At 33.1% G+C, this 22,119-nt stretch overlaps 2 protein-coding genes across 6 annotated transcripts in view; one reads left to right on the forward strand and one right to left on the reverse strand.

Annotated features, from left to right (window-relative positions):
* LOC126771590 (zinc finger and BTB domain-containing protein 17-like) overlaps positions 1-22,119 on the forward strand; it is a 299,967-nt gene that overhangs the window by 187,691 nt on the left and 90,157 nt on the right. The gene's annotated exons all lie outside the window — the stretch shown is intronic.
* Positions 1-22,119, reverse strand: part of LOC126771587 (atypical protein kinase C) — a 216,332-nt gene that overhangs the window by 112,464 nt on the left and 81,749 nt on the right. Inside the window, exon 1 of one of the 5 annotated variants that reach the window (XM_050491551.1) lies at positions 17,189-17,371. The exons of the other annotated variants lie outside the window; for them this stretch is intronic. The gene's annotated coding sequence lies outside the window, so the exon portion shown is untranslated. Of the gene's footprint in view, positions 1-17,188; positions 17,372-22,119 lie in introns of those variants that run through there. 5 annotated transcript variants of the gene reach the window in all.

Genomic DNA, 22,119 nt, shown 5'->3' on the forward strand with positions numbered 1-22,119 from the left:
TTTATTACCGTTAAACTCGGTTGACGAAGCTTGCTGATTGGTCTTCTTACAAACACTCTTAATTACATTTCATGTAGATTTAATTTTATCATTGGAATACAGAATTATATTTTTAAAATTTGTATGTATATTAGTTTGGTATAAAAATATTTTAAAAGTAGTTGTCTCATAAATTCAATATTTCATAATATGATATATGGAATATGATTTCGTACGTTTGATTATTAACCTATGAATGCATGAACCAGTGAAGCAGCAAAGGGACAAAAGCTAAGATACTTTATTCTTCACAATAGAGGACTTGAATCTGGATATACGCAGCGGTGAGATATTTATTATAACTTAATTTCACGCATATAAATAAGATAAATGGGTATTTATTTGGTAATTCCAAACGAAGTATCTGTTTCTAATAAATATATAATAATATCCAATGATCATCGACTTATTAAAATCTTTTTAGTGAGTATAATTATTGACAAGTGTAACTTTTTATCGTATCCAATTTCCAATATAAATTACACACAATCCGCACAATCCTTTGCAAAGAATATTAACCTCGACATTATACGATTGGATACGGAAGACGGAGAACCGGGAGCTTAGAGCACCGGGGGAGATACCTATGTCCAGTAACGGTTTACAATGATGATCATTAAACTGAATATCAGAACTGAGACATTGCACACTCACAGGCGACGAGAATATATTAATACAATACTGTACATATATAATTATAAAATGTTTAAAGAATTGATTATTGAAACTAAGTTCTTTTATATAGATACACTTTTAACTAACATATAAAATAATGTTTTATCTGTACTACAAAAACAGGTATAAAAGTAACAATGCAAAACTACCGATTTGAAGTAATTTCTTAAATAGAAAATAATCAGTTGTAGTTTATGCTTTACATTTAATCAGTTACAATTTAAGAAATGCACTAAAGTAACCTTTAAAAGACAAATTGCTTAATAATCATAACACAATATATAAATAATTTAATTAAAAAAATTGACAAATTTGATCACCATATTTGTGTTAGAAGCAACGATAAAATCTTGTATATATTTATGGTATATGAATGACCTTTTTTGCCGTTCATTGTAATGAACGATTTCAGTATATGTAACACGATCGTAAAGCTTAATTTATCCAGTCTGAATAGTCTGAAGTACAAATATATGTCAATTAACCGAGATTAATCTACCCGAGAAGAGACGCGGAGAAGCAGTACTCCACTCTGAAAGGGAGAGGGTGATTTAATACAATTAATGTTGTGCACTTTTCTTTAAATATTGTAAACTATCAATCAATTCCAACTTTCTAACAAAGAAGTTTATTTTAATGATTATCCAAGAGCAAATGAACCAATCGAAGATTGAGTAGAGATCGGTCGCTAATTCAAGAAGTTAGTGTATAACAAAGTATTAACTTTTCGTGATTTTTCAATACGCTGCGAAATGCGGTATAATTATAAACAAGACAGGCTAACACAAGTAGAAATACAGAATGTTAATATTTTTCTATATAATATAGGTAGGCAGACGCACAAATGGTTTACCTGTTGGTGTGTGGTTACCACCGCCCGTAGACATAGACACCGTAAGACATATTAACCATCCCGTAAATAAACAATGCATCACTAATCTTTGGAAATAAGATGTTATGTCCCTTGTGCTTGAAGTATAAACCGGAACGCAACAGTACTTAGTGTTCAAATATAGGAGTAGAATATTTCATACCTACCAAGACCGGCAAAGCGCCAGGACATAGGCCCACGCATGGACTATGCGTTGGCTGTCACTAATAAAATAAGAGATAATGCATTAACGTCGAGATGAATCCTGGAAAAGTTACCCTTATACGTGTACAAGAGTCTTTACCGCTGCCGGGCGTGTTTCAGAACGCGTTAAATGAGATGGAAACTTCGCCGATACAGGCGATAAACAAGGGACCGCTCTATTCATTGATACGCTTGATCGATACGTGATAGCTTGGCTATTTGGGCGCTGTCCTTCGCTTTTTACGACGACTTGTTCGGATGTTATTTACGTTTCTATTACGTAACTATGTATTGCAAGCGGATTTGTTTGCGTGGAATATTTTTGTTGTACATTTTCAGTGTTAGAGTTTTTGAGTTTTGATGAAGGTTTAAATGATTGGTGTTTATTGTGAACTCAGTATATGTATATAATAATATGAGCTTTAAATAAGTTGTCGTTCGCTTTAATTAAGAAACTCGTTGACGAAAATTCTTTTAATTTATATTGTTAAAAAAAATATGACGAAAATTTGCATTTTTAAATTGAATTGTAAATAGTTTTTTGGAAATTAATTCCCATTTTACAGAGTTAAAACCAACAGTTACTCAGTGGCGGTCAGCCGTTTAAACACCCAGTAGCGATCGTTAAACCTCTATAGCTTACCAAGTACATTTTAATTATTTCATTGAATTTATACTAAAACAGTTTCAAAGAGGAAAATTTCTTACCATTTCTAATTGTTATTTATTGTTTTATTTATAAAGAACCTTCGAGTGTTTGTCAAAAATTCAAGCGAAGTTGATATTCACGCGTGTAACATCTGGGTCCCGAAGCTTATACCGTATTAGAATAATTAATCCTGAGTTTAGGTATGTTAGTAACACGTTCATATGTATTATATCATTTAAATCATCAACTTTTTTGTTTCGACTTCATATAATAAAAACAACCCCGAAATTTAAGTTTTGGGTAGAATAACGCCCAAATTGCGCTATAAAAGGTTTCAGTAAGTAAGTAACAGTTTCTAATTAACCCACTGTAGGGTAAATACCTAATTTTCTATTATGGAAAAGGTTTTTTTCCCATCACGCTGCACCACTGCGGATGAGTGGATACACATGTGACATTTTATTCGATTGCCCGGATCGTAAAAATTATCTACGTTTGTATTTTTTTTTGTAGAATAGGTAGGCGGGCGAGCATATGGGCCACCTGATGGTAAATGGTCATCAACGCTCATAGGCATTGTAAGAAATGTCAATGCGCCATCGCCAATGCGCCACCAACCGTGGGAACTAAGACGTTATGTCCCTTGTGCCTGTAATTACACTGGCATACTCACCCATCAAACCGGAACACAACAATACCAAGAACTGCTGTTTTGCGGTAGCATATCTGATGACACAAAGCTCTACCACCAGTAATGTAATGCTCGTATTCTAACGACAAGGCCATATTTGTTTTTTTAAACTTAATAATATACAACACTATATATCTTTTTAGATAAACAGTTACAAATTTAATTTTCTATTATTATTGTTATTTTAATTTAAGCTGCGCGATTATAACAAAGAATTTTTATTTAAACAAATAATGAAAACTATGCGTGTATATGTAAAAATATATTTCAATCGTATCACGGTGGGAATCCCCATGGATCAGAGTGACACATTAAGACCCTTTTGAGGAGGGTGCGTGGTTACACGTCACGATGTTAATCAGAGTATCCTGACTCTAATTTAAAAAATAAAACATTCTCGAACTTATTATTTACTAATTAAAAAAAATTCGAATTATTTAAAAAAAATTTTTAAAAATTAAAATACATATTTAAGAATAAGAATACTAAAGCTTAATTCAGGACAAAGCACGTACAAAATATTCACTAAATTATTAATCTAAATATTCAAAAAAAAAAAACCAGTCGAGAAGGTCCAATGTATAAAATATTGGATCTAAACCGAAGACCACGTGTTCAAATAATTTTCATGAGCTTAATTTCTTTTTATAATTCATCTCGCGCTTGGTGATAAAGCCGATATCATCGGAAGTATACCTACGTATATATAGTATGTGTCAAATAAAATTCAGCGAAGTTGATCTTAGCGAAGTACTGGGACATTTATTTTTACTCCTATTAATTTGACTCGTCTTTGTTAATACTTTGGAATTTCAACGAAATAATACCAACTTAAGGTAAAAGAACCATTGATATTTAAGTGAGTCACGTCACGTAAATCAAATTCAAGGAATAAGCTCGTATGACGAAGGTTTCAACCACGTTGTGGTTTGGGATTTCAGTAATATTATTATAACTGTATAAAGTTTTCAGGAGTACAATAAAAACACGAGACAATTTACGTACGACGAAATAATAACACAAACATTCAATTATTGTTATAATAATCCTTAAAAGAATAAATTACCAAAGCGTAGCTATCTTACGATATCATTATAATAGTAAAATATTTTAATAATTTCAAGTACTTACATACATACTAATGTAATTTATGTAAATTATTGTAATTTAAAGGGATTGTCGATCATTCTACATTTCATTTGCTTCAGAGAAGTTTCATTTAAATAAGTTTAGACGCAAAACTTACGGGTTTACGCACTTTGTAAAAATTACTTAATACAAACAATTACATTTTTTATCTTAGCCAGGGATTTGAACTCGGGAGCTCAGTATGTAGATACTGAGCTCCTAAGAACCGTAATAACAAGCTATTATACTAACGAGACATTGACGTAATATTCGTGCTGCATAATTAATTTTCTTTTTTTAGTTTTCCATGTTTGGAATAGTAACGTATTCATTATAATGTGATATTATATTATTTACTAAGGGCTTTGTGAGAGCCCGCCTGGATAGGTGTGGTACTCGTTTAATATTCTACCGCCAAACAGCAATACTTAGAATTGCTGTACTCCGGTTTGAAAGGTCAGTGAGGCAGAGTAACTACAGGCATAAGAGACAAAACATCTTAGTTCTGATGATAGCGGCGCATTGCCGTTGCAAGGAATGGTTAATAATTCTTATAATGTTTGTTTAACGTAGTTCAGCGATGATTAATAAAACAATGCTGTGTTATCTCGAATGTCAAATCAATAACGACAAAAAGAGCAAAATCAATGTTTTACTAAAGAGCCGCTAAGGAACGTTTATAAAAAATCCGTTAATTTTTAACAAGGCATTTTAACATAAATGACATAATACTCTTTAAATTTATATAAATTTAACCATTACATAATCAATTATGAATAAAATATGACACAAACTAAAAGAATTAAAAACGTATTATATATTTATTCGCAAGTCCCTTAAACACTATACAATTTACTCAAAATTTATTCTACATTTTATGTTTGGATATCGAGAGCGGAATTAAGAATAAATAAAAAATAGTAATAGCGTCTCTATCTCGGTACACCGAAGGCTTATTGTTCCTTACATTATACATAATAAAACAAGGCCAAGGGACGGGCATCGCAAACAAATGCAAATGCCATGTATGTTAATATTTAGGCTGCGATGAGATCCAGCACGCTCGTGGTCCTATTTAGGATGTATGGGAATTGTGTTATTAGGTTAGGACAACTCGATATAGGTTAATATTGAAAGGGTTTTCATAACACGGAAACTGTAGGCATAATTTTTTTTTCTCTCTATCATTTTCAAATTATTTTGATATTATTCTTTGGACGAGGAAGAAATAAAAAATAAAGCTAATAATATTTAAGTATAATAATTCTCTTCATCTCACACCTCATCTTTGAATAATCATTTTATAAGATAGATTAAATTGAAAGGTACCGGTAAGCTACCGGTATTCGGAATGTAGATTCTAAGGGAGCAAACAATTTATGTCATCAATCATATAAATTGGAGTTGCACCCATAACCGACAAAATATCAAAATCAAGGCTCAGATGGTATGGACACATAATGGGTAGGCCCAACGATTACGTGGTAAAAAAGTGCCTATCCATGGCTACAAGAAAGAGTGACCCAAACCACTTCGATGACAAATGTCCAGAGGGACATGAAATGCCTCGGCCCCACCGATGACGCGAACACACGGTCTACGTGGCATCGTATGATAAGGAAAGCTGAACGGGATAAGGCGAGGACAAAAAAGAAGATCAATCATATAAATTGAAATTTATGAAAATCAAAGAATACTACAAGCTCTGTCTCCAAGCTATTATATCAACTATATAAACTGGTGGTAGGGCTTTGTGCAAGCTCGTCTGGGTAGGTACCACCCACTCATAAGATATTCTACCGCAAAACAGCAATACTTGATATTGTTGTGTTCCGATTTGAAGGGTGAGTGAGCCAGTGTAATTACAGGCACAAGGGACATAAAATCTTAGTTCCCAAGGTTGGTGGCGCATTGGCTATAAGCGATGGTTGACATTTCTTACAATGCCAATGTCTAAGGGCGTTTGGTGACCACTTACCATCAGGTGGACCATATGCTCGTCCACCTTCCTATTCTATAAAAAAAAAACTTAAATAAAGAATAATATAAGATAATTATCCCACTTTTTCAACATGAGGTTTAAGTATTTTCATTGCTTACTGTAAAATTATGTGACCGGAATTTAATATAGGATTGAATAGCCAGTACCGGTAATATAAGAATGTTTATTGATTAACGAAAAATGATGTTTACAAGTTTATTTTTACTTATTGTGTTTATGCAGTAGTAAAACATTATGAATTTAAACAGTCTTTAATTATATCAAAATAATTTATTCTTATTTCTTAGTATATTTTAATGAACATAATTATTAATCTAGTTAATTATGTAATTTTTCAAGGAATGCTCGTCAACCTGACAAAGATGCTTTACACGAGTTTGCTCGGTGATTATGGGTACAGTAGTATTTCATTATACAGATGTATGATGTACTTGTTTCCGGAAGTGTGTTTTTAGCGTTATTTTTAAGCCAGAATATATATAAAGTAACACGAATTTACCACCGATGGGCGCAGATTATCATGCTAAGCAGAATAATGTTTAAATCAAGATACTTTCCTGCGAGTTAGATGATGTAAATGTGGCAAAATTTCATTGGACACATGCAAGTTTTCCTTCTCATCCGCGAACGAGATGATTATTAGGAGCAGATGTAATAAAATGAAAATCACATATATTTTTCTTTTCCGAGTTTAAATCCGATATATTTGTATATCCACAATTTTATTTACATATAAGTATTATAATATTAAATAGATGATAAAGAAAACGTATTCTTTGATTACTTTTGTCTTTAATTAATATTTATATGTTAATAAAAATAAATAACTACAGATGCCCTTTTCGGTTTTCTTCGCTAGTATTTTACATTACAAGATTAACTCTTTTTCGCCCGCGGCTTCTCCCGCGTGTGAATATAGAGGGTCAGATGCAAGGTATGACCATCACCCCTGACAACGAAAATGTTTTATAATATAATATTAGTTACGATTTAAACTATAAAATAATTATTACAAATACTAAGTTACGCACATTAATTAACTATTTTTTAAACATAGCTTTCTGAGTTTACCAAAAAAACTCAATGCTCATCCCTTATAAGAACAAACGTACCCCCGTTTTATTTAATAAAGTACTCCATTCAAAGTCTAATTGTCTTTTATCTCACGCTCTATTACCCGTTTTATTGGCAAGAGAGAAAAAAAAATCAAGAATTGTTCTTTCTTAAAATGATTTGCGAAATCAATTTGGCGGGATTTCTTTACAACGTAAGTTAATTCTCGGTTGAGGAAATTAATACGGATGTACTCTGATACGTTTTTTCTAACAAGACCTTTTACATTATTTAAAAAATATATATATTAATTTGTTGTTTTTTAATATAATAGAGTAAAATATGCACAAAAGAAACGAAAACTATTTTGTACAAAAGGCGGTCTTATCGCTAAAAGAGCGATCTCTTCCCAACAACCTTTGGGTATGATTTTTTATTAATATTAACATAGTCTGCTTACAAGCATATTTTGTATTTACGAAATATTAGTGTACCCCAAATTGTTCTTTAATTTTATAGGTTTGTTAGTTCGTCTCTCAAAACGTTACGATCAAAATCAACAATGTGTTTACGTATCCATGTTTTAGTAGTTAGTTGCAAACGAACCAGTTGTTGTTATAAAAAAATAAAAAACATTATAATCAGTCATTACGGCAAATAATTTAAAACTCTATCAAAATCTCGTGATGAATATTGATTATCACGTGACGAAACGTCGTTTTTTGAAAAAAAATCCAGCGAGGCATTTGTTTTTCATTAAAAACTTTTTCCGTTTCTAACTGTTTCCGTTTTAATCTTTGATTAGTTCCAAGTGAGCGTTAAGAATAACTACTGAGCGTACATCACAACTCCTCACGTGTTTCCCGATCAATAATCGTGAATGCGATAGCGATTCTACAATGATTATAGCCCCTGAGCTTAACACTGCCTAGTAAATAGAAATGCAAAACCCTGTAACTAATTTGCTTCTAAGTGAAATAAGCCTTAGGGTTTGCATTTGTATGTACTGATACTGTTGACGTTTACATATGTACTATACCAGGTTTTACGTCAAATAGGCTGTAAAGTAGTCTTATGTTAGCCAAACTTACTTTTAAGCTAATCATATAATAGAAGTGACGTAATTTTTTTATAACTTAAATTAGCACGGAAATCATATGCTTCTATCAAATAATAAGGTTTAATATTTCCTATGATATCTATAATATTTATGATAGCATTGATATGTAAATATACTGTGCAATAACCGACACAGATCAAACCTGTATTCTATAAGTAACACCACATTTCATTATTAGCAAAAAAAATATTACATCTACAGGTTTAAATTACAAAAAAACTTAAAAAAAAAAGTTATTTAGTTAATTAGTGTATTAGCAAGCAGTGTGTCATCGACTTCATTTTTATTTAATATATTAAAATTAAATTATTCAGTGCAATTAGTAAATACAATGATGAATTTTAATTAGGAATAAATTTGATTAAAAATAATAATATTCGTACCGACATATATTACAATCATAAGGGCAATACAGTGTTCGATACCATTTCCAATCAAGACAATCTTCATTGTTTATTAGCAACGCGTTGCGTGTAATCCCCTCGCTTGACCTGAATGTAAAACACAGGTGAGCTATGTAATCCTAGCATACCTAAGTTTATTAGGGCCTAGGCGACTAGGATTATTAACCTTTGTGAATAAAGCAAGCGTATTATTCAGAAAAAAATATATATAAAAATTAAACTTATGTAGGAGTTTCAATGTCGAATTCGAGTCGGGACGTTTATACGAGAATGTAAAGTTTGTAACTTAGTGAAGGGTGAGTGAGCCGGTGTAATTACAGACACAAGGGACATGACATCTTAGTTCCCAAGCTTGGTGGCGTAAGCGATGGTTAATATTTCTTACAATACCAATGTCTATGGGCGTTGGTGACCCCTTACCATCAGGTGGCCCATATGATCGTCCGCTTTCCTATTCTATAAACTAAAAAAAATACAAGTTATTATCTATAACCTCTATTATGTGATAATAATACATAAGTAAATGATATCTTTTAATTTTGAAAGATACGTTTAAAAATATTATGCTGTCTCTCCGTCTCACAGTGGTGTATCTTTAATAGCAAGTCAAGATCGGCAATAACGATGTCGATAAAATAATAATATTTCAATATTTTTTAATATGGAAGTGTCTTTTGATAAGTAATATGTAATTTTTAAGAATGTAAGAACATACTTATATTACAAAAACATTTCATTTACGGATTTATCATTGAAAATAATCATAATTCGAATCGAACATCAGTTAATGAGTAAAGTCATACGATAATAACTTTTCTAAAACATTTTTTTTCAAATTATAGCGATAAAGGTTGAAATACTTCGAGTGGTACTAGCTTTTTTTCAATTCAATTAATTTTATTGGCAGTCTGTTAGCACGCACGTCGCGCTTTCCCTCCGAAATTAACCGCCATAAAACCGTCGGGGCAAACTTCTAATTCGTAAGTCATAAAATTGTCCATCGTAACTTTTTTCACTATGTAAGTTTTTAAGACAAAAATCTATTCGAATTAACTATGTTTAAAAATATAAACAAAACAAAACTATAAACCATAGTAATGTTGTGTTTTTGTCTAGCCCGTGGAAATGAACACTTGACTTGCCAGTGGAAATGAATACTATAACCTTATATTAGTAATCGCTTGCTGACACATATATATACAAACATAAATAAATACACACCAACACACATGCATATAAATAACGCACAAATGCTAATACATTCCTCAAAAGTTTGAATTTTTATTCTTGTTAATATCGAAAGTAATTTTAAAACACACACACACACACACTAATACACACAAACAAACTAATACAAACACAGGTAAAACCGAATTCTAATATCAAACAATAAACTGAAAATATTAAACATTTAATACATAAAATACCCAACATCACTGTATTCAAAACTATTAGTTAATTTAATTAAGAGAAGCGTATCAAACGAATCTACAATTTGTTCTAACGTCATCGAGTTCTAGACTAGAACGTTTAATTAAACACTAAACGCCCTTTGTTGAAATTAGATGGGATTAGCAGCTTGCGGGAAATTATAACCCGTTCAAGGAATTCGTTATATTTAATATCTTCAATTTATAATATGTATGTGTGAGCGTGTGTCTAAAACATTCGAGTTTATTTTAATTAATATCGAGTGTAATATCAGAAACTTGAAACATAAATTATATAGATCTTATATATTCATATATCACTACATATTATAAAACAAAGTCTTCTGCCGTGTTTGTCTTTATGTCTGTCTGATTGTGATAAACTTCCAGATTTTCATACGGTTACGGTTTATATATAATTGATAACGGATAAATTTGTGTAAATTGGCTGAAATATGAAAATTATTGAAGATGTCGGAAAAAAACATGGAAGCCTTACTGGTAAACCAACGTAACCGTCAATGTGTATTACATACACACATATATTCTAATATTTATATTATATAAATAAAGTTAGTATTTGAGTTTATTGATGACGCCGTGGGTACAAGATTTTAGAAATTATTAGTAAATGTTGATGTTAATATACATGCGCAATGTTATTACATATATATTAATCAATAGATGATTTTTATCCACTTAACCCTTAAGCAGAAGCCTATACAAGTATGCCCAGTAGTGGACTACGATTGGCTCACGATGAAGTCTATAATTCTTTCATTTTAATAATAAGTAGTAAGCAAAAAATTAACCTAATAACCGATAATGATACCGATATTTTTCATTACTTACATTTATAAAACTAAATATGCTATTTTTTGGAACTTAAATAGTTTTTATTTTGCCAGTTTATGGCAATATTATTTCGACCAAAATTGCATTATAAGTAATATTAGTTTAATTTGCGTCAAACTTATACAATAAAGCTTCAAAATCGAACCTACGAACTTTCTTTTAATATCGCTAGGCTATTAAGGCTTTATTGCAGTGTTTTAATGAAATATTTCAATAGTTACGATACATTGTCGGGGTTCGTGATTTCAAAACATTGAAGGTTGAGTTTTTACACTAACTCGCTTTACGGTTACGTTAGCCTTTCTGTTGGCTTTGTAATGGTCAATAATAATAAAAACATATCTGATTTTATTTAAACACGATAGAAAAATATTTAATTAAATTGTCCTATTTGAGATATTATAGAATGAGTACGTGTTGTACATGTATCAAGATGATTAAATTGTGATACATAAATACATATATAAACAGGTGGAACTATGTCAAAACTTCAGGAGAAATAATATATATTATGTATATATATCGTTATTAAAACTTTACTTGGCTTTGTGCAAACACTGGATGGATACCACCCACCCATCACATATTCCACCACCGAACAGCAGTACTTAGAATTGTTGTTTTCCGGTTGGAAGGATGAGTAAGTAACATAATAACTTAGTTCCCTAGGTTGGTGGCGCATTGCTTATGTACAGTAAAGTAAAGTAACAGCCTGTAAATGTCCCACTGCTGGGCTAAGGCCTCCTCTCCCTATTTGAGGAGAAGGTTTAGAGCTTATTCCACCACGCTGCTCCAATGCGGTTTGGTGGAATACACATGTGGCAGAATTTCGATGAAATTAGTTTTGCTTATGTAAGGGATGGTTAATATTTGTTATAGTGGCAACGTCTATGGGCGATGGTTAACAGGTGGTCCATTTGCTAGTCTGCCTATCTATTATTGTATAATAATAAAACAATCCGAATATAATTAAATTAAAATAAATACTACACACCCGCTTGATCGATTGTGTAAAACATAGAAATATAGCATATGGGGCATCATTTCCGTAAAAAATATTTAGTCAGAATATAAGGCACCAAATCATTATTATCTAGAAGTTTCCACGTGTAATGTACAAACGCCTGATCGTATGATCTTATAGTGTTTATAATATTATTTTAACTATAATAAAATCTATTTAAAAGCATTTTAAGAATCTATCAACGATTACAAAAACCATTTTGATCTAGACAGCTTATATATCGAGAAGAAATACTTGATAACATCACACTATGACTGACGAGGTAACAATTAACGCAAGTAAAATTGCGTGTAGCAATTTATATCAACAAATATAACAAAATTCTGCTAAATAAACCAACCATTTATAACCAAATTAAATTCTTCAATATTTAAAATAGAAGTTTCTGAACAAAATATCGCTTAAAACAATACAAAATGTTACTATACAGATATAAAAAGCAAGCAATATTGCGTATGCACATACTGAGTATGAATTTATGATAATGTTTCAAAATTGGAACACAGGATTGTTCGTTGACGTAACAAGGTAAAGTAGAAATTGAAACCGGCTATAGTTCATTTCAATACAGCTTGTTCAAAGAAACTCAATTTTCAGTATTCATTTTAAACGAAAATTGTTCCGATTTCCTGCGCAACCTATTTATAGATTAAGTTTAAAAATTCTATAAAAATATTAATAGCTTAAAATGAAATCTATCTGTAAATGACCATTCAAACAACGGATTATAATATGTTAAATTAATTTAACTAACAATTACAGTATCCTATCTAGATAGGTAGGTATAGTTGGATTCTATTTTAGTTGACAAACATTTATTGCACAACTTGAAATAGAAAATTATTGAAAATAATACTTTTCAAATCAACAAAAGTTTAAAATTGACAAAGTTTAACTGAATCGATTTTTGATGCTTCAATTTGTTGGAAATATCTTTTAGGGATTCAAATGGGTTCATGAACATTAATCGTCTAATGTAAACGCATCTTTAAATCAATGAAATAATATTAATTTGGAGGAGCCATAAACAATAAACGTTTAATATTTTCACAAATCGTTTCTTTAAATAACTGTAATAAACAAAGTTTCTGAAATATGAAATTTGTAGATAGCAAATCGGGATCGGGAGTTAAAAGAGACGAAAGAAGAGCGCAACGTATATAGTATGTGCAGACAATCAGTAAACGCATAAAAGACACAAAGCATGTTTCACAAATTCCGAACAACATAAAAAAATATAAACTAGACAAACGACAAAAACATTAATAGGCGACGATAGACTAGTTCGTTATGGTCTCACGTCCAATATTTGTTTTTGATTAAATCAATAAATACTCTATTTAATAGAGGATAGTGATCAAGATTATAAATAGGAAGTTATGTACATAATGTTTTAACAATTCAAATTGATTTAAACTTTAAAATTATCAAATTGTTTTTAATCAAAATCATTTATTTACGCGGCTGTAACAAAATTGCACATAAACCTAAGTCTAAGTTGGCGGTAGAATGCAATCCATTTGAATATATTGTTCCTTTGTGTTGTGGAAATATATAGGAATGGTGTCGTTAGATTGTTAAATGGCTTCATTGTACTAAATTACCACTTCACTTCATTTTTTGTATAAAATAGGTTGGCGAACATGCACATGGGCCTTCTGATTGATGGTAAGTGGGCACCACGACCTCCGACCCGGCATTGGTGCTGTACGAAATAGTAACCATTCCTGGCATCGTCAATGCGCCACCAACCTTGGGAACACTGGCTCATTCATCATTCAAATCGGAACACAACTATTACTAAGTATTGCTATTTATCAAGACTAATTGATATCACGTTTGGCTATCAATAATTAAGATATTATCCTTTTGTCTCTGTTAAGTTAATCAAAGTCGGATTAATTAATTTTACTTTAATTTTAATGGTCATTGGTCAATGGCGGCCGATGACGCAATAAGCGACCAATGGGCGTTTAGTATTGATTCAGATTGGTTTAATCTTTACTCATAAGTCTTACTTTAAGTTGACATTATTTGTGTTTTGACTGCCTCGTTGGTCTAGTGGCTTGATATAAGGCCGCAGACTCGGAGGTCCTGGGTTCAATTCCCAGGTCGGGCCAATAAAAAGTTATTGGGTTTTTCTGTCAGAAAAATTCTCAGTAGCAGCCCGGAGTCTGGAAGTTGGAAGTGTGTACACTCCCGTGCCTTGGAAAGCACGTAAAGCTGTTGGTCCTGCGCCTGAACTCTTTCCGGTCGTGTCGGATTGCCGTCCCATCGGATTATGAGAGTTAGGGAATAGAGTGTGCATCTGTGTTTGCACACACACTTGTGGACTATAATATCTCCTGCGTAGTTGGCTAATCTCTCTTGAGATTGGCCGCCGTGGCCGAAATCGGTCTGGAGGACATTATTATTTGTGTTTTTACCAATATAACGATTATCTATATTCATATTAATAATATAAAGAGGAGTTTTCATTTTTTGTATGTTTATTTGTAATAGATAAACTCAAAATCTTATCTTCTCGATTTATAATCGATTTTAAAATTTCTTTCCATCAGCGAGTAACATAAGCTAGTAGCATATTTAATTTTAAAGGAAGTTAGAGATCCCTACAAAAATTGCAATAATGTAACCATAGGCATCGATTTTCTTCATATAAAAGACATTAGCGTAAAAAAGATAATTGATCAAACAGGAGGAAGTCGGAGCCGACAGCTAATATACTATAAGTTGGATAGGATACTTATCACATAGTATTACAGCCATGTAATTATGTAAATACATATGTATAGATTATATAAAATTAATTTAAATAATAATAATAAGAACGACACGAGATCATATAACGACACATTAGAAAATTTATTTTGTTTTTTTTTTTATATATTAATATTACAAACAATTAAAAAAATAAGCTTGATTTTGATTTCGAAATTATAAATAAATTACAATAATGTTATTATAATAAGCCTACTGAAAACAACGACAAATAAAGAAAAAAACATATGTATATATATATATATATATATATCAAAATATATAGCAATATCAAAACTCAAATCAAATAATTATTTATTCAACTTAGCTTATAAGAGCACTTTTGGATAGTCATGTCACAAGTACTGAATTAAATGTAAAGCTAAAACCGGTTCCAGATTCTACCGAGAAAAAAAATAAAAATATACTATATTTAAGTAAGTTACTATAAGTATTTTTGAATCATGTTACTGGATTTTATTGAATCTGAAGGTACCGGTTGTAGATATCGAGAAGAACCGGCAAGGAACTCAGGAACGCTTATCCTTAAATGAGATACACAGTCAAATATATACAAACTTATACACAATGTACAATAATGAATACTAACTCGACGATTTTTTATCATCTATTTATTCTTGTTTTGTGTAATAAACATCATCTATTAATTATATATTAAGCAATTACCTATCTTACAAGGACTAGTACGAGAAAATATAAGATCCTTGGTGTAACTTAATTAAAAGAGTTAAAATATAATACGTGTATTAAGACTTAGAGATTACAGTCAATGTATAAAGGCTGTTTTACGATATGAGACCAAAAAAAGCAAGGCTGCTGTCTAATTAAAAAAAAACAAAAACAATACGTTATTGATCTCCAGATCGAGACAAAAAAAAAACAACAAAAATGAAATGAATATGGCCTGGCCTTACTTACAATTTTAATAAAATTAAGACTTGTGAAAAATATTATTCGTTGTTGTTTTTGTCAATAAATGAACTATATTGGTATTTATTTTTTCGATATTTAGTTATATACCTATTTTATGTATTGAATTTCCATTGGAAAATGAATATTCTATGGTCCTGGCCTCAGACCCAGGGTCGAGGCAATAAAATGTTATCGTTTCGGATTGACATATTAACGTCAAGAGTAAGGACATATAGAAAGTACGTGTGTTAACGCACACACTTGTGCACTATAATATATCCTGCGGAGTTGGTTTGGCTTTGAGATATCTTATACTTCGTATTGTTTATGTAATTATGAAGATAGCTGTAGCATATTCTTGGCAGCTTCTTGCGACTCAAAGATTCGAATTATAAATATTTTATACTCTACAATTACCATTACAATAACTGTATTTTTTTACTTCATATAAGAAAGCTCCAAATTATCAAATGATAATGAAACACACTCAACCGATACTACATACATTTTGAACGATTGATTGATTGATGAATTAAACGATTTTTGTTAACGCTATTACAATTAAAGGTATCTAATTTACCCAGAATTATCAATATTTTCGTGTTTATAAGCAGAGTACTGTAAGAAAGACTAGAAGGCGATGAAAAAAAATACAAAAGAAACGAGTAAAATTAGCATAATTAAGTCTAAAACGAAGTTACCTTTAAAGTTTATAAGGCCGCGTTAAGGGCTAATATAAATTTTTGTCGAAATTTCTAATTCCTTAAGCGTCAGACGCCATTAATTAGCGTAAGAAGTCGTTAAAGACGATTAAAAAAATTGAAGAGGCTGTTCGGAATACAAGAGTGCCGAATTCAAATGAAGTTTGTTTATTCATTTATTTATACTTATGTAGTAGTATTAACGACCGTTTGTGACTATTAGTGGGTGGGATTAGTCCCGTCATGCGTGTGTGGTTTTATACCGTACTCGTACATCAAACATAATCTTGTGATGTAAACACGCAAATTTGAATGTTTGGAGCGTCAATTAAAGAACATAGTTGTAACCGTTTCTAGCCGCAAACAAATCAGGTGTCGCCGCGCGGTTTTAAGGTCAACCAGCACTTTTGTACTGTAAGGTTAAAAAGACCGCGCCCGCAGTCTGCGGATTAACCTATTAAAAAAGAAAGCCACTTCTAACCTCCCTAACACGCTCAAGCTGATACACTATTTACTTCGGTCGCAATATAAACACACATGGCTGCAATAACAAACCAGCAATGATACGCTGATCGATTACGATGTGTGCTATTTGTTTTTCTTGTGTGTCAAAGGAGATTCAGTTCGTTTTGGAGATTTCGCGACTTACGCAACGAGATGGGCACGTGGATACAGCGCGGTCGGCGGAGGGTTTCAAAGCGCGTTTTCGACTTCGACGCTCAGCGGAGGTCCGAACTTTGATAACGGTAGCGCGATTATTTACGGGAGTCCTAGAAGGCAGCGAGCGAGTCGCCGCCGGGTCGGGCGCCCGCGAGAGCGATGTGCGGCGGGCAGCGCAGCCGGAGCGGGACTGGGCCGGCGACGTCCGCGCCTGCGTGCGCCACCGTCTCCACCCCCGATTGATGTAATATTTATCTTGGATTAAGAACTAGATAAGGAGTCAGTGAGACATGCCATGAGATCGCTCCCTGATGTGTTTTAATTTGGGCTTATTAGGTTTGGACAAGGCTGGCAAATATTGGTACGAGAGTTAGAAACTTCAGATAGGTAAGTCGCTGCTATTTATGTTTTTATGCATTTCGGAGACTTTTGACTCATTTGATTAGCAGTTGGCGAAGTGTCGGTGAAGTGTTAGCGGATCAATCCGGTCCGGCTGGCTGGCTGGCGGTCGGGCGGCCCCGGCGGCGGTCGGGCGCGGTCGGTGTGACGTCACCGCGGGACGCACGCGCGGCGACAGGTGGGCGCAATGCGCCGCACCTATCATATGATTATGACGTTTCCTGTAAGGTTTGCTGGCTCCCGCCAGTAGAAATTGGTCCAAATCCAAATAGTGGCCGAGTTTATCGAATAAACAACCAAGAGGATTTTTTTAAAGATAGTTCATAATAGCAAAAGTATCGATATAATAATCAAAAGTTAATATAAATTGGCAAAAAAAAATTGGATAAAAAGAGGATAAAAAATTACTTTAATATTCACTATGTATGTATGATATAATGTATGTATATTATATTCCATAGTGAAAATTAGACTAATGTAAGTACGCTTAAATAATTTCCTCGCGAATTTCCACAAAAACTATGAACGAATACAATTTCAAAACTAAAAGCAAAATAGATTAGAACGTATTGGTTATCACAAAAGCAGATGCACGGTGGCTGCAACATAAATTCTAATAAAACAGTCTGCAAATACACCTGACCTCATCATCCGTTTCTAATGAAAACGTGTGGATATGGATAAACGTCGAGAGCGTAATGATTTTCGGAACGGCTAGCGATGTAAGAGTCGTAGATACAATCCTGCCCCTTGGACTAATGTTCTGGCAAATAATTTACGCTTAATTGGAAGGCTAAATAAGGATATAAGTAATTACTTAAAACGGGCATTGATATAATTCTATAAAAATAAATGTTAGGAAAAAGTAAATATTAAACAATTTTCATCTTCAGTCGTCGACATGAATCTTTATTAAGAACTGGTTTTCGCTTGCAACTTCGCCCACATGTTAGGAGGTGGGTTGTTCAGTATAAAACGGTAGCCTAATCCTTTATTGGGGTTCAAACTTACTTTATTCTAACTTTCAACAAAATCTGCTCATTGGTAGTCATGAAAGCGTAACAGACAGGCATTAACTTTTGAATTTATAATATTAGTATCGTTTTTATTCTTTGTCGACTAGACTGAAATAAAGCTCATTAAGGAATAAGCATTCATTTATTCCTTAATGTTCTTTATCAAATCTGTAATTAATTTCTAGTTTGTTTATGAAGTGTTACATATTTACTTGGTGGTAAGGTTTTGTGCAGGCCCGTTTGGGTAGGTACCAACCACTCGTCATATATTCTACGCCAAGCAGCAATACCTAGTATTGTAGTGTACGGGGTGGAGGATGAGTGAGCCAGTGTACCTACGGACATAAAATCTTAATTCCCAAGTTTGGTGGTATATTGGCGATGGTTAATATTATTTATAGTGCTAATGTCTACGGGCGGTGGTGACCACTTCCCATCACTTGCCAATCTGCCTATTTAATACAATAAAAAATGTTAATATTTTTTACAGAATTATTTATTAATTTGGTCATATTCTGTAAAATTTTAATAAATCTATCATTTTAATTTGTGATTTATTCTGCCATGTATTTTTAATTCATATTTTTGAAGACTTGATTCGTATATGATTTTTTTAATGTGATAATATTTTATGTATGTCGTAACTGTTTGTAATCCTAAGATTAAATAAATAAATATTTCTTTTTGTGTGCAATTCACATAAAATAACAAGTTAAGTAACAGCCTAAACCTACTGCTGCTCAAAAGTCTTGCCCAGCCTTGTGTGAATACAAATATGACAGAATTACACCTGACGCGTTGTTTTCTCCCTGATGTTTTCCTTCACCGTCGAACAAGAGGTGAATTAAAAATACCAATTTAACAATTAAAAACTCAGTATTCCTTGCCCGGGTTTGAAACGCAATCTTTGATTAAGCCGTCTTCGATGCTTAAATAAATTTTATGAGAAATTTTACAACGCTCAGCCGATATTCTGTTATATGCAAGAAATATAAGCGAAAACCCATGACCATTTCGAATGTAGATAAAAGTAACATGCAAGCATGTACATGTTTCCCTAAATATTAATATGACAAAGATAGCAATTAGTCGCAAACAACACACACTTGTAAACAGATTACAAATTTAATACAAATTACTCTTGTGTCCATGCGATTAAGAAATGATATAATATTTACAGACCCCACGCGGACGGATAGAATTAACCGCTCTGATAAACAACGGGGTGAAAATAAATTTGTTTTTTGTTCGCAATCCTAGGATGTCTGATTAACCGCTACCTGTTGCGTATGTAACAGACTGTGAATGTCCCAAAGCTGGGCTAAGGCCTCCTCTCCTTTTTTGAGCCACGCACATGCAGGTTTTCTCACGATGTTTTTCTTCACCTTCACGCACGAGATGAATTATAAACACAAACTAAACACATGAAAGTTCAGTGGTGCTTGCCCGGGTTTGAACCCACGATCATCGGTTAAAATTCACGCGTTCTAACCATTTTTTTTCCACGCAGTAGAAATCTTCAGAAAGGTACTTAGCTCCGATGGAAGGAGAACTGGGTTATGTGGGATTCTTACCCACTAAAACCACTGCGATGGAGAGGATAGGAGAGGCTGCGGGATCGTGTTGATATAACGCATCCGCGGCCTCTCCCGTGCTTTGCTTCGCTCGTGGCTCGACGGAGCTCTCCTCAGGGAGCGAAGGTAATCTCGCCCCCCCCCCGCACTCCTCGCTAGTGCGTACCGCAGCGCAAGGCCATCCCGGCTGCCATCCTCCTCAGGGCCATCTGAAATAAGACACGCGAGGCCCCCACCTAACGCATTCACGGCCCAGGGCTATGCCCTATCTTTAAAGCCCCGGGCGTCGGGGCTGTGAGAGGGCCGAGATGACGCCAACGTCGTCTCCGCCGAGCAAGATCGGCCCTTTCCCGATTCCGCTCCACCGTCTCCTTCTGGACCATGACGGTCTCACAGAAGCAGGCTACGGCCCTCCACGCCGATTCCCTGCGGAGCGTCGCTGAGACGACTGCTCGCAGGGACAGGTCTTGTCCGAATTCGCGTACTAACCACAAGGCCATCTCGGCTTTTTTCTCTATTTCGTATAATTGCATTTAATCGCATGTTGATTGATCACTAAAAAAATAATTATAAAATTACTAAACTGGCAAGTATCGAATGACGAGTCGTCTGGTTTTATTTCGGTATTATAAGTAAAAAAATATTCCTTCATTTTTATAATCATTTTAATTTCGCTATGTTTTTCTCTATGTAGATATTCTCCCGCCATACAGCATAATTCTTATTGTTGTGTTCCGGTTTGAAGGGCGAGTGTGGACATAAAATCTTAGTTATAATGGTTGGTAGCGCTTTTTTGATGTAATTGTGAATTATGAATATTTCGTAGTTTAGTATTTCAGGTGGTCCATTTTCACGTCCGATTACATATTCAACAAAATAAAGTTCTCTATATGAGAAACGTTTATCTTAAAGCTATGGCAATACGGATGTCTAGTAACAGGTCAGGATATTCTTCATCATGGGAACCGTATATCGTTTAGGAATTGAGGCAAAAATAAAACTAGGTTATAGCAAATATTCATATTTATCCATCCATGGTTTTCACTATATATATTATATACTTATTTTTTTTAAATCATAGTTTTCACTGCTTTTTCAGATTTCATAAGAGTCAAGAACATACGAAAACAACAACTCGTACAGGAAAGAACCGAGTTATAGTTATAGTGCTTTTTAACAATATAATACCATGGCCATCCTCTGTGAGGCCGCACGATCGTTTTTATATACGGATTCGAAATGTGCAACTCACGTCTCTCATTGCATTGTCGCACGTTCGCATTGTCTAACAGAGTTTTCTTAGTTCCACCGCCAGAATATTTAACTTCTTGATTCAATATAACAGACTTTTAAAACCCTATTCGGTGCAAGTTATGTTAAAATACTACTGACAGTAATTATTTAAAAAATATGTAAAAGGGTATTCCCAATTTAAGTCTGTCTTTTCTTTTTTGTTGGTAAAATTCTACCTGTTGCTTATAAATAAATGCAATAGCGTGTTAATATACACTATCGGGTGAAGTTTTTGGGCTTGATATATTTGAAAAGGCTGACAGTTCACCGATTCGGATATCCGGAAGAGGTTTACAGCTAATGAGGTAATTAACTATTCTCAACAAATACACACAGACTTAATTGAAATAAAGACAAGCAGATTTTGTTTTAAATTATTTTTATTAGATTTATTTTTATTTCTCTCTTTTATATTTTTTTCTTGATTTATATAAATTAAAATGGAACGAAATTAAACGTAATACGCTAATAAAATCATCTGACATTACTTACATCAAGCGCGATCCTCACTTTATCTATTTGTACCCTCGTCCGTGAGAGAAAATTGGAAAAATTACAATTTCGTCCACGTACTATTGTATAACTAAGGGAGACGCGAGACGCATTCGTCGAAAAATATGAGTATGCAGGACTGATAT

The sequence above is a fragment of the Nymphalis io genome, chromosome 11 (genome assembly GCF_905147045.1).
Source record: "Nymphalis io chromosome 11, ilAglIoxx1.1, whole genome shotgun sequence".
NCBI lineage: Eukaryota > Metazoa > Arthropoda > Insecta > Lepidoptera > Nymphalidae > Nymphalis > Nymphalis io.